This window comes from Tursiops truncatus, chromosome 20 (genome assembly GCF_011762595.2).
Source record: "Tursiops truncatus isolate mTurTru1 chromosome 20, mTurTru1.mat.Y, whole genome shotgun sequence".
In the NCBI taxonomy this organism is placed as follows: domain Eukaryota; kingdom Metazoa; phylum Chordata; class Mammalia; order Artiodactyla; family Delphinidae; genus Tursiops; species Tursiops truncatus.
This window is the reverse complement of record NC_047053.1, coordinates 27,041,658-27,053,255: the sequence shown is the minus strand read 5'-3', so window position 1 is coordinate 27,053,255 and position 11,598 is coordinate 27,041,658. Positions and strand designations below refer to the sequence as shown.

At 42.2% G+C, this 11,598-nt stretch overlaps 1 pseudogene; it reads left to right on the top strand.

Annotated features, from left to right (window-relative positions):
• Positions 1–7,400: 7,400 nt before the first annotated feature.
• Positions 7,401–10,271, top strand: LOC101338502 (regulatory factor X-associated protein pseudogene; annotated as a pseudogene).
• The last annotated feature ends 1,327 nt before the right edge of the window (positions 10,272–11,598 follow it).

Below are 11,598 nucleotides of genomic sequence, written 5' to 3'. Positions count from 1 at the left end.
CTGGCACTGCCCTGCCCATCAGACTACTCAAAGGGACTTCTGCTTGACTACACCTGCTCTCTGCTGTGAAGCGTTCTCTTGGGGGCTTTCATTGCAGAGGAAAAAGGGAGTGACACAGCTACTACAACTGGGGGCTGGCTTAGGGCTTTCAGAGGCCGAATGTTTTATTTGGGCCAGGACTGATGCATTCAGTGAGTGCTGTGAGCAGTGCTTTGTGACCTTTCCTACACAGGGGCTCACATAGAGAATTATATTGGTAGAGCATACTGGGAGAAGAAAATGACGCTGTTAGGGGCCAGAGGTGACCACCCATGGGTTCTGGCTGGCCCAAAGCTGTGGGGATCCAAGTCTTGGCACACAGGATGCCATGAGCCCTTTGGGTACCTCACACATTTGGACACTGTTTCATGACACAGCAGTTCATTCAGGAGCAGGAAATGGACCCAGCATGGCCTGAGCGGCTCTGAGCAGCCCTACCACCATGCTGGCCCGGTCATCCTCATAGCCTAGGAGGGGCCCCAGACTGAGACCCACGGCTGGAGATGAGAAGATCGTGACAGGGAAGTTTGGAGAATAGAGGTGATGACAACAGCTCTGGGCCCGATGTTTTTCTAAGCACTTTACATGTGTTAATGCATTTACATGAGATAGGAACTGTTAGTATTTCCTTTCTACAGAAGAGCAAACTGAGGCACAGAGGTTAAGTCCCTTGCCTGTGATCACACAGCTAGCAGATGAAGGAGCCGGGGTCCAGATCTAGGTTGTCCGCTTCAGGGTCTGTCCTCTTAACCACTGAGCTCTACCACCTCCCCAGCAGTAGAAGATTCCAGGGAAGACATAGATGTAGTATTAAGTGAAAATGCAAATTGTAGCACATAATATATTTATAGAGTATATTTCCCATTTGCATTAGAAAAGAGGTTCCTGATACAGGATATGGATAAAAATATTCTGGAAGGACTTCTGTGAAACTTAATAGTGGTCACCTCTGCACAGAGGGACTGATGGACGGGGGCTTTTCACTGTTTTAATCCTTCCTTTCTGTAAATGTATTGCCACAAGCATGCCATACCTGTATAATTTTGTAGTAGGTTTTAAAGGGATATGGTATCAGTAGGAATGTTACTTAGGAAAACATCAGAAAGCAGAACTACTGGGCAACAGGAAGGACAGAAGTTGTAGGGTGGGGGTGGGCGCGGGGAGAGAAGATGCAGAAGCAGCTTAGTGATACAGGCCCTGATGGATTTCCAGCGTGGAGTAAGAAATGTACAGCAAACCTTGACCGTCAGAGATGTTTCTGTCTTTCTGAGGCTCCACAGTTACCCCAGGCGACGGGGGAAAGAATAAGGGATCTGCAATTGTCCAAAAGCATAACCCTCTGTGGGGGCGGAGAGCCTGGGGGACACCAAGGAAATGTGACCCAGGGCCTCAATCACGGTGCCTCCGCAGACATCCAGACCTGGCAGTGGCCAGTTGCCAGCAGCTGATGGGGTGTGGCCAAACGTGCAGGGTCCCACCTCCCCATCACGTGGTTAGTAGCTGAGCAAGAAGAAACAAACAAAACAAAATTCCACTGTTAGGAGCTGAGCAAAAGGTTTGGAGCTAAATCTCTTAAGAATGAGCTCTTGCAAAATCATTAGGTACAAAAAGCCAAGCACAACTGAGTTCCAGAATGTGTTTTTGGCCTCTTAATAGATAATTAGAATGAGCTGCTCTGTGTGCAACATATGGGTCTTGCTGCTTTTTTTAAAAAAATTTCTTTATGATAATAACCAGTGAAATATTTTTAGGTTTTTTTTTTCCCTTCCATATAAATCCAAATGTATGATGTGTCATGCATGGTCATATTAAGATTTTTAACAACAATATAGAAATAGAAGAAATATAGGTAACATGCTCCCCCTTCCCATTTTTCAAAACAAATGCTGTCTTATAAAACCCTTGGATTTCCAAACACTTATTGCATTAAAACTGCCAGTCTGCCAACCCTCTTTGGATCTCCTTTTGGGCAACAATCTAGAGAAAGCTAGTCAAATAATTACAGTAATGACAGTGATAAAAATACGGCTAATCTTCTATTTTGAATTCCAGATTTAATTTCTGGAAACAGCCAAGTTTGGTGGACAAAGTGGAGATACAATCTTTGTTTCCAAATGAGGTACAACTATAATATAATGTCCCTGATTTTACTGTGTGGGTTTGAAGGACAGCCACAAACACAGTTTTAAATACCTTGGTAACACCGGAGATCCAAGGACCTCAGATGAAAAACTCCAACTTTAGAGAATTTCTTTTGGCTCATTTAACTGAAGGAGTATACGAACGCTCTGATCATACCCTCAAGGTGGCTTTTTGCAGGTCGCACACCCTCAGAGGCCATGGCGATTTAAACTACTGAGGGCTCCCTGGCAGACAGGAGCTAAGAACAATAGATCAGCAGAGTTGGAGCCCTGCTTTCCAGTCACAATACTGCATCTGAGCAACGATCTGGCTCGTAGGATGGAAGAGAATGGATGTGACATTGCGCTCCAGCTGACCTTTATCAGTTATTGAGTTCTTACTGTTTTAAGTGCTTTACATACCTTCATTCATTTGATCCTCACAGAAACCCTAAGTCAAGTTGCCTCCCTTTTATGGCTAACACACGGAGGCACCAAGAAGCCAAGTAATTTGTCCAGAAGACACACAGAATAAACGGCAGACTTGGGATTTGAAACCAGCTATTCTGAGCTCCAGAGCTGGTGTCGGTGTCCTTGACCACTGTGCTATACCAACAAGAATCTTAAGCCGCTTAAGTGTGTATTTCGGAATCTTATAATGTAGGTTGTTGGGGTTTTTTAGTTTGCTTGTTTTTGTTTGTTTTTAACAGATGTCTCATATAAAAGTCATAGGAACTTGGACAAGTCACTTAACAGCTCCGAAGAAACGGGGAGCTGAAGGAGAACGCAAACTCAGAGTTGTGAAGGTTCCTAAAAAATTGATACAAAGCTCCTGGTATATAAGAGGCATACCTGGCCATTTCCTATAGAAGAAGGGTAAACTCTAGAAAATACTGTTCACTTACTACTTTCTTTTTTGGGGCGGGGGGGGGGCACGTTATGAGAAGATTAGTATGCTTCTAATTTAATGTAATAACATTTTGCTTAATGTCATGAACCATCATTCTTCTGTGGAAATAAAGTTGATAAAAATCAACCATCTTCCCTATTTCTAACATTAACTCCTTTTTGTTCATATCATTCAACTCATTTTAAAAATTATATATTTTTCTTCTTAAAAACAATATATACATTGTAAAAATTTAGAAAATGCATAAATGATAAAGAAGAAAAATGCCCATAATACATTTACCCACAAATAACTAAACATTTTGATGTATAACCTCTTTCTACACACAAATAAATTTAAATGAAACAGGATCAAATTGTATATACTCTTCTGCAAGTTGCTTTGTTCACTTAAAAATGTTATCATGGGGCTTCCCTGGTGGCGCAGTGGTTGAGAGTCCGCCTTCTGATGCAGGGGACACGGGTTCGTGCCCCGGTCCGGGAAGATCCCACATGCCGTGGAGCGACTGGGCCCGTGAGCCATGGCCGCTGAGCCTGCGCATCCGGAGCCTGTGCTCCGCAACGGGAGAGGCCACAACAGTGAGAGGCCTGCGTACCACAAAAAATAAAAAAAAAATTAAAAAATGTTATCATGATGTAAGCTATTATATATACAATGGATAAAAAACAGGGTCCTACTATATAGCACAGGGAACTAATATTCAATAACCTGTGATAAACCATAATGGAAAAGAATATAAAAAAGGAATATATATATATATGTATAACTGAATCACTTTGCTGTATAGCAGAAATTATACAACAGTAATCAACTATACTTCAAGAAAACCAAAAAAGAAAAACATTAATATCTAGAAATATAAAATCAATACATGCAAATGGCTATTTAACCTACTCCCAAATGATGTTGCTATATAGTGGTTAAAAACTTCACCTAGAATATCACATCATGGCTAGAACAATAGCAACAAAAAAGAATATAAGTAAATATAACAGATGCAAAATGACGGTGTGTCTTTGGTCTTTCTCAAAAGAAAAAAAAATGAGAGATAGGGAAACAAAGTAAAAATATGTTTTCCCCAAATGTTTCATAATTTTTAATAAAACATTTTAGCAAACTGTTTTTCTTAAAATGGAATTAAAGCTAGAATAAAAATACAATCACCTCAAAAACTAAACAAAAAAAAAAAGTTGTCATGAAAGTATTCCCCCATGTCCTTAAATATTCGCCTGTAGCATCTTTGTGAAGGTTCGTATACTGTCACATCACATGGATGTATCAATTTACTTAAGCAGTCCTTTATTACTAAATGTTTAGATAGTTTCCGGGTTGCTGTTATTATGAAAAAAAGCCACAATGAATATCATTGGGGATAAAATGCATAGAAATACAACTCTTTTTTTTTTTTTTGTGGTACGCAGGTCTCTCACTGCTGTGGCCTCTCCCGTTGCGGAGCACAGGCTCTGGACGCGCAGGCTCAGCGGCCATGGCTCACGGGCCCAGCCGCTCTGCGGCATGCGGGAATCTTCCCGGACCGGGGCACGAACCCGTGTCCTCTGCATTGGCAGGCAGACTCCCAACCACTGCGCCACCAGGGAGGCCCCACAACTCATTTTTAAAATTAGTCTAAAGCATACTACTCAGGATGATAAACTCCTGGGCTCTAAAATGCCCATTGTGTTTGTTGTTAAGCAATTATTTGATGTTTTGAATTCGTAGAAGTATTGCTTCCTCTGTGAGTCCAGTTAAAAGAATGGGCTAATGTTCTAAGTATAAATGAACTCTGTCTAGCTTTAGATGGCTTCATAACCCATGTAAACAACACATTCTCCTGGAAATTCCCTAAGTGTGTTACATTTCCTTTAGCTGGAGTTCCCTCTAGCATTTGTTTAATCCAGCATCATTTTGACTCCTAATCCATTTTTCAAAATAGACTTTCTTTCTAGAGCAGTTTTAGGGTCACAGCAAAAAACTGTACTGTGGGAGAGTTCCCATCTACCCCTGACCCCACACATGCAACATCAGAGACCACAGTGGTACATTTGTTACAATTGATGAACCTACATAGATACATCATTATCACTCAAAGTCCATAGTTTGTGCTAAGGTTCACTTTGGTGTTGTACAGTCTATGGGTTTTACTAAATGCATTTACTAAATGTATTACTAAATGACATGTACCCCCCATTATGGTATCACACAGAATAGTTTCATAACCTTAAAAATCCTCTGGAAACCACTAATCCTTTGTAGAGTCTCCCTATATTTTGCCTTATCCAAGAAGTCATATAATTGGAATCATACAGTATGTAGCCTTGGCTTCTTTCATTTAGTAATACACGTTAACTTTCCTCCATGTCATAACTTGATGGCTTATTTCTTTTTAGCTGAATAATATTCCATAGTCTGGATGTACCAAAGTTGATTTACGCATTCACCTACTGAAGGACATCTTGACCGCTTCCAAGTTGTGGCAATTATGCATAAAGCTGAAATAAATTTCTGTGTGTAGGCTTTTGTGTGGATATAAATTTTCAACTCCTTTGGGTAAATGTCAATGAGCATGATTGCTGAATTGAATGGTAAGACTATGTTTAGCTCTGTAAGAAACTGCTAAACTGTTCCAAAGTAGCTGTACCATGTTTGTATTCCCAGCAACAATGAAGGAGAGTTCCTGTTGGGTGTTGTCAGGCTTCTAGATTTGGGCCATTCTAATCAATGTAGACTGGTATTTCTTTGCTTTAATTTGCATTTCCCTGGTGACATATCACGTGGAGCACCTTTTCATATGCTTATTTGACATTTGTATATCTTCTCTGGTAAAATGCTTGTTCAGGTCTTTTCCCATATTTTATTTGGGTTGTTTGTTTTCTTATTATTGAGTTTTAAGAGTTCTTTGTATACTTTGAGTAACAGTCTTTTGCCAGCTATGTGTTTTGCCAATATTTTCTCCCATTCTGTGGCTTGTCTCCTTATTCTCTTGATCTTAATCTATTTTTAGGATTAGAAGATAGAGTGGGAAAAAATTGGAATAGGAGACAGGGTGGTGCTGGATTATCCAAATGGTGGGCTAGGCCTAAGCTTAGGGCCCCAGTAGAAAGGAGCATCAAAAACATGAGAAACAGGGACTTCCCTGGTGGTCCAGTGGGTAAGACTCCATGCTCCCAACCCAGGGGACACGTCATTGGTTGGGGAACTAGATCCCACATGCATGCCACAGCTAAGAGTTCACATGCCACAACTAAGAGTCCACGTGCCACAACTAAGAAGCCCACATGCCACAACTAAAAGATCCTGCATGCCGCAACGAAGATCCAATGTGCTGCAACTAAGACCCAGTGCAGCCAAAATAAATAAATATTAAAAAAACAAAAACAAAAAACATGAGAAACAAAAAGTTCTGAAAGAATCTGATGTCAAAAAAGACAGAATAGGGGACTTCCCTGGTGGTCCAGTGGTAAAGAATCCATCTTCCAATGCAGGAGACGTGGGTTCGATCCCTGGTCGGGGAACTAAGATCCCACATGCCGCAGGGCAACTAAGCCAGTGCGCCACAACTACTGAGCTCACACTTTTCAATGAGAGTACCTGTGTGTTGCAATTACAGAGCTCACGTGCCCTGGAGCCTGAGCAGCACAACTAGAGAGAGAACCCGCATGCCACAACTAGAGAGAAGCCTGTGGCCACAAGAAGAGCCTGTGCCACAAGAAAGATTCCCACATGCCTCAACAAAGATCCTGCATGCTGCAACTAAGACCCTACGCAGCCAAAACAAATAAATAAAGAGAAATTAGAAATGAGAAGATAAATTTTTTTAAAAAAGTAAAAAAAGACATAATAATGTCCACCTCTGGCTATAACAGAGTAATTGGCACAAGATTCCCTCTCATTGAACAACTATAGAACTGAACGAGATATGTGATGCACCTTTTTTCAAGCAAAAGATGGTTGGTGTAGGGGTATGATACTGGAGAGATGAGAAACACGTGAAGTAAGCCTCACAATCATCGCAGATTTCTTCCGTGGTGCGTGGAGGTGAATCCTAAGTGGAAGGATGGTGTGCTGAGCTGAGGGGGCAGGGAGTGGGTTACTGGGCTACTAAAGCAGCTGAAAATTGGGGGCAGGTTATTAAAGAAGAGGAAGTTGCACAGGAATTCACCATGGTCCCTGGGTGAGAGCTAGGCTGCACAGGCCCAGGGTGAGGTTCTGTGAGGCCTAGCAAAGATGATCTGTTGTGGGCTGAGAGCTGAATGGTGATACTAGAGGTTGTGCTGTTCTGAGCTGTTTTGAGAGGTATTAGTGTCTGGCCAAGCCAGAGTGCAGAGACTTCTATGAGCACTTTGGACTTTCAGGTGAGACTCCAGAAAAGACATAATTTAGGAGTCAGGAATATGTCTTAGTTTAAGGGCTGGGCTCTAAGATTAAAGTCCAAACTGAGGGACTTCCCTGGTGGTGCAGTGGTTAAGAATCCACCTGCCAATGCAGAGGACAGAGGTTCGAGCCCTGGTCAGGGAAGATCCCACATGCCGTGGAGCAACTAAGCCCGTGTGCCACAACTAGTGAGCCCACAAGCCACAACTACTGAGCCCACGTGACACAACTACTGAAGCCCGCGCACGACAACAAAGAGTAGCCCTCACTCTACCCAACTGGAGAAAGCCTGCGTGCAGCCACGAAGACCCAACACAGCCAAAAATAAATAAATAAATTTATAAAAAAATAAAGTAAATGTAATAATATAATACTGTTAAAAGATAAACTGAGGCACATTAAACTTTTGAAGAGTTCATTGGAGCAAACATTGATTTGAATCAGGCAGTGCCAAACTGAAACTGGTTAGAGGGCACGCTACTGTCAGGAGCCAAGGGAAAAGGCTTTTACAGAGCAGTCGCAGGAGCAAAGCAAGGACATTATTTAACTGGCTCTAGCTTGAGCAGTTGCATTATCTGGGAAAGTCTAGTTGGCTGTTTGTGATTGGCTGTTCTCAAGTTTTGATTTTTTACCCTTGAGGCATTTATAGAAATTGACTCTGGCTTAGGTTTTGGCTTGCTTACTTTGGGGGCCAAAGCGTTAGAGCCACCCTAGTCTAATGACTTCCTTGTTAATGACTTTCACAATAGTGTGGGGTTTATTATGTATGTCTATGTAAAATACATGACAATAGCAAAAGAGGTGGTAAATAAAATTTTAATGTAATAAGATTCTCATATTTTACATATTCATTCATTTAATATATTCATTCTAAATAGACTGTGATGAGTTAAGGATGCAAATTATAATCCCTAGAACAACCACCAGAAATGTAACTGAAAGACAGGATAGTTAGGGCGTTTGGGATTGACATGTACACAATGTTATATTTAAAATGGATAACCAACAAGAACCTACTGTATAGCACAGGGAACTCTGCTCAATATTATGTAACAACCTAAATGGGAAAATAATTTGGAAAAGAATAGATACATGTATATGTATAACTGAATCACTTTGCTGTACACCTGAAACTAACACAACATTGTTAATCAACTATATTCCAGCCCCTTTTCCTCTCGCGGGTCCCGGGTCTTGGTTTGCTAAGTGCACTTGGGACCGGCAGGTGCTGAAAGGTTGGGGTCGTGGACCCTCGCCAGGTCTCAGCAGCACGGAGGTGCAGGCTGCCGCCGAGGGCGCGGGGCCGGCGCCGCTAGCGGGGCGCTCCGCCCGGGGGCCCCCGCCCCTGCCCCCGGCCAGGCCCCGGCTCCAGCCCCCGTCCCGGCTGCGGCCTCACAGTTTACCCTGCTGGTGATGCGCCCCTGTGGAGAGCAGGACGAGGCTGCGGCCGAAATGTGTCCTGCGGCAGGCTCCGGCCCTGGCGGGGCAGCGCCAGGGCTGGCAAGCCCGTTCGGTACCTGTGCGAAGTGGCGGGGGATGGCGAGGAGGAGGCGAGGGAAGATGAGACAGACCTGCTGGACACTTCGGACCCCGGGGAGAGGCGAGAGCACGGCTAGTTTGGAGGATCTGGAGGACGAGGAGACCCACTCTGGGGGAGAGGGCGGCAGTGCGGGAACCCGGGGCCGGGGCAGAGGCAGGGGCAGCGGCGGGGGCCTCATGAGCAAGACCTGCACCTACGAGGGCTGCAGCGAGACCACGAGCCAGGTGGCCAAACAGCGCAAGCCGTGGATGTGCAAGAAACATCGCAACAAGATGTACAAGGATAAGCACAAGAAGAAGAAAAGTGACCAAGCCCTGAACTGCAGTGCGGCCGCCCAGGCTGGCAGCGCGGGAAACGTCAAACTTGAGGAAAGTGCAGATAATATACTCTCTACTGTTAAACAGAGAACAGGATCTTTTGGGGATCAACCTGCAAGACCTGCTCTTTCAGAACAAGTGTTAAATCAAAAAAGACTTCTTACTAAGAAGTCCAGAAGTGGTGCAGTTTTTACAGAAACAGCAACAACTATTATATTAGCAAGTTTTGGAGCAAAGACAACAGCAGTTTCCAGGAACATCAGTGTGAGGGAATTTATCAAGAAGATCTATACGTTTTTTTATCTTATTGTAGTGGGTGGACATATTTTTATACTAAAGATAAATGGGGTAAGATTTGCCAGTAGAAGGTAAACAGTCATTTTCCTGTGACTGTATGTGTCCAATTGGGGACGTTAAGTTTTGCACATTGTGCATCTAATCCTTTCAGATCACTGTGGATGTGAAGAAATCAGCTTATCTTTCCAAAGTAATATTTAATTACAATGTTTTTTTAAACAACGTGTTCCTCTTCAGTCATTGTTACTGAAGGTAATGAAGCAGTTGCTTTCTGTGGGAGTCAGGAAGTTAATAGATTTTAATCTTGGATCTCAGTGATTCTCATTAAGGGGCAGTTGGAAACATATGGGTATGTTTTTGTTTGTCACAGCGACCTTGAAAACTGCTGGTTTTTAGTGAATAGGACAGGAATGCTAAGTGTCTGGAATGGTCCCCCACAACTAAAAATTATGTTACACGCAATGCCAATAATCCTCTGTTTAGAAACACTGAGAGCTATTTGTGATGATAAAATGTAGTTGGGCACCTAGAATTGGGTTCTTGTAATAACCTTTTCTTTGCAGTCAAGACTGGAGCTGTCAAAGAGGTAAGCATATTTTCTGTGTATAAGGAAAGTGATCACTGTTAAATAGCTGTGAGATTAGGATGTGCGTCTCCTTTCAGAGATACGCTGGTAAAACCCGAGAGGCATTAACCAAGTACCCTGGAATGAATGCATCTCCTAAAGTTGGCTTCTCTACTTCTTGTTCCCTATTTGTGTTGATCTTATTTAAAACAGGCAGTCCTGTGTGTAGAATTTGTGAACAGTACAAATGTATCTCATCCCACCAATGTCAGGACAAAATTACTTTTTTATACTCATTTCTTTTTCAAAAAGAGATCCTGAGTGTAAGAGTAACACTCCAGCATTTTCTCAGTGTTTTTCAAAATTGAGCTATTTTAAGATTGTGTTATTCCTAAGTAATGTTCAAAGAGTGATGGGTAATCTGGATAGATACCTTTTTCTTGTATTTTCTCCCAGGAAAACTTTTAAAAGGCAAAGCTTACTAATAAGAGTATCAAATCAAATGTCAAGAAAGTATTTCCAGCGTTAGGACAATAAATGCATGTGCCTCAAGTTAAACTTGTGCAAAAATTTGTTAGTTTCTTGGGTTTTAAACTCTGAAACATATATCAAGTTAAACTTAGTCATGGCTGTTCTAAGATGTACTTAAGGAGAGAAGGAATCTTTTTGTTCATTTTATTTATTTATTTATTTTTGATTGCGTTGGGTCTTCGTTGCTGCGCGCAGGCTTTCTTTATTTGCGGCGAGCAGGGGCTACTCTTTGTTGCGGTGCGTGGTCTTCTCATTGCGGTGGCTTCTCTTGTTGCAGAGCATGGGCTCTAGGTGCACGGGCTTCAGTAGTTGTGACTCACGGGCTCTAGAGCGCAGGCTCAGTAGCTGTGGCACACGGGCTTAGTTGCTCCACGGCATGTGGGATCTTCCCAGACCAGGGCTTGAACCTGTGTCCCTTGCATTGGCAGGTGGATTCTTAACCACTGTGCCACCAGGGAAGCCCTCTTTTTGTTCTTTTTTGATATATGTTTTATACCTGCATATCTGTGCACAAACGCTTTTACCAGAATTATTCATTAAAGTCCAGTTATTGACCTTTGGGAAAAAAAACTATATTCCAATATAAAATAAAAAGTTAAAAAAAGAAAGAAATAGAAGTATAGGCAAAAGGCCAATAAGAGGAAATGAAAATGAAATGTATAGCATATTGGATTAGTCCAAAAGAAGACTGGAAAAGAGGAACATAGGGAAAAAAAACACAAAGAGACAACCAAAAAACAAGCAGCGTTTTGGTGCACTTAAAATCAATAAGTACGTTAAATACAAATGGACTAAACACACTAATTAAACGGCTGAGCTTGTCAGACTGCATAAAAAGCAAGACCCAAATATGTTCAGTATACAAGAGACACACTTTAAACATAAAGACACAGAGAAATAGAAATTAA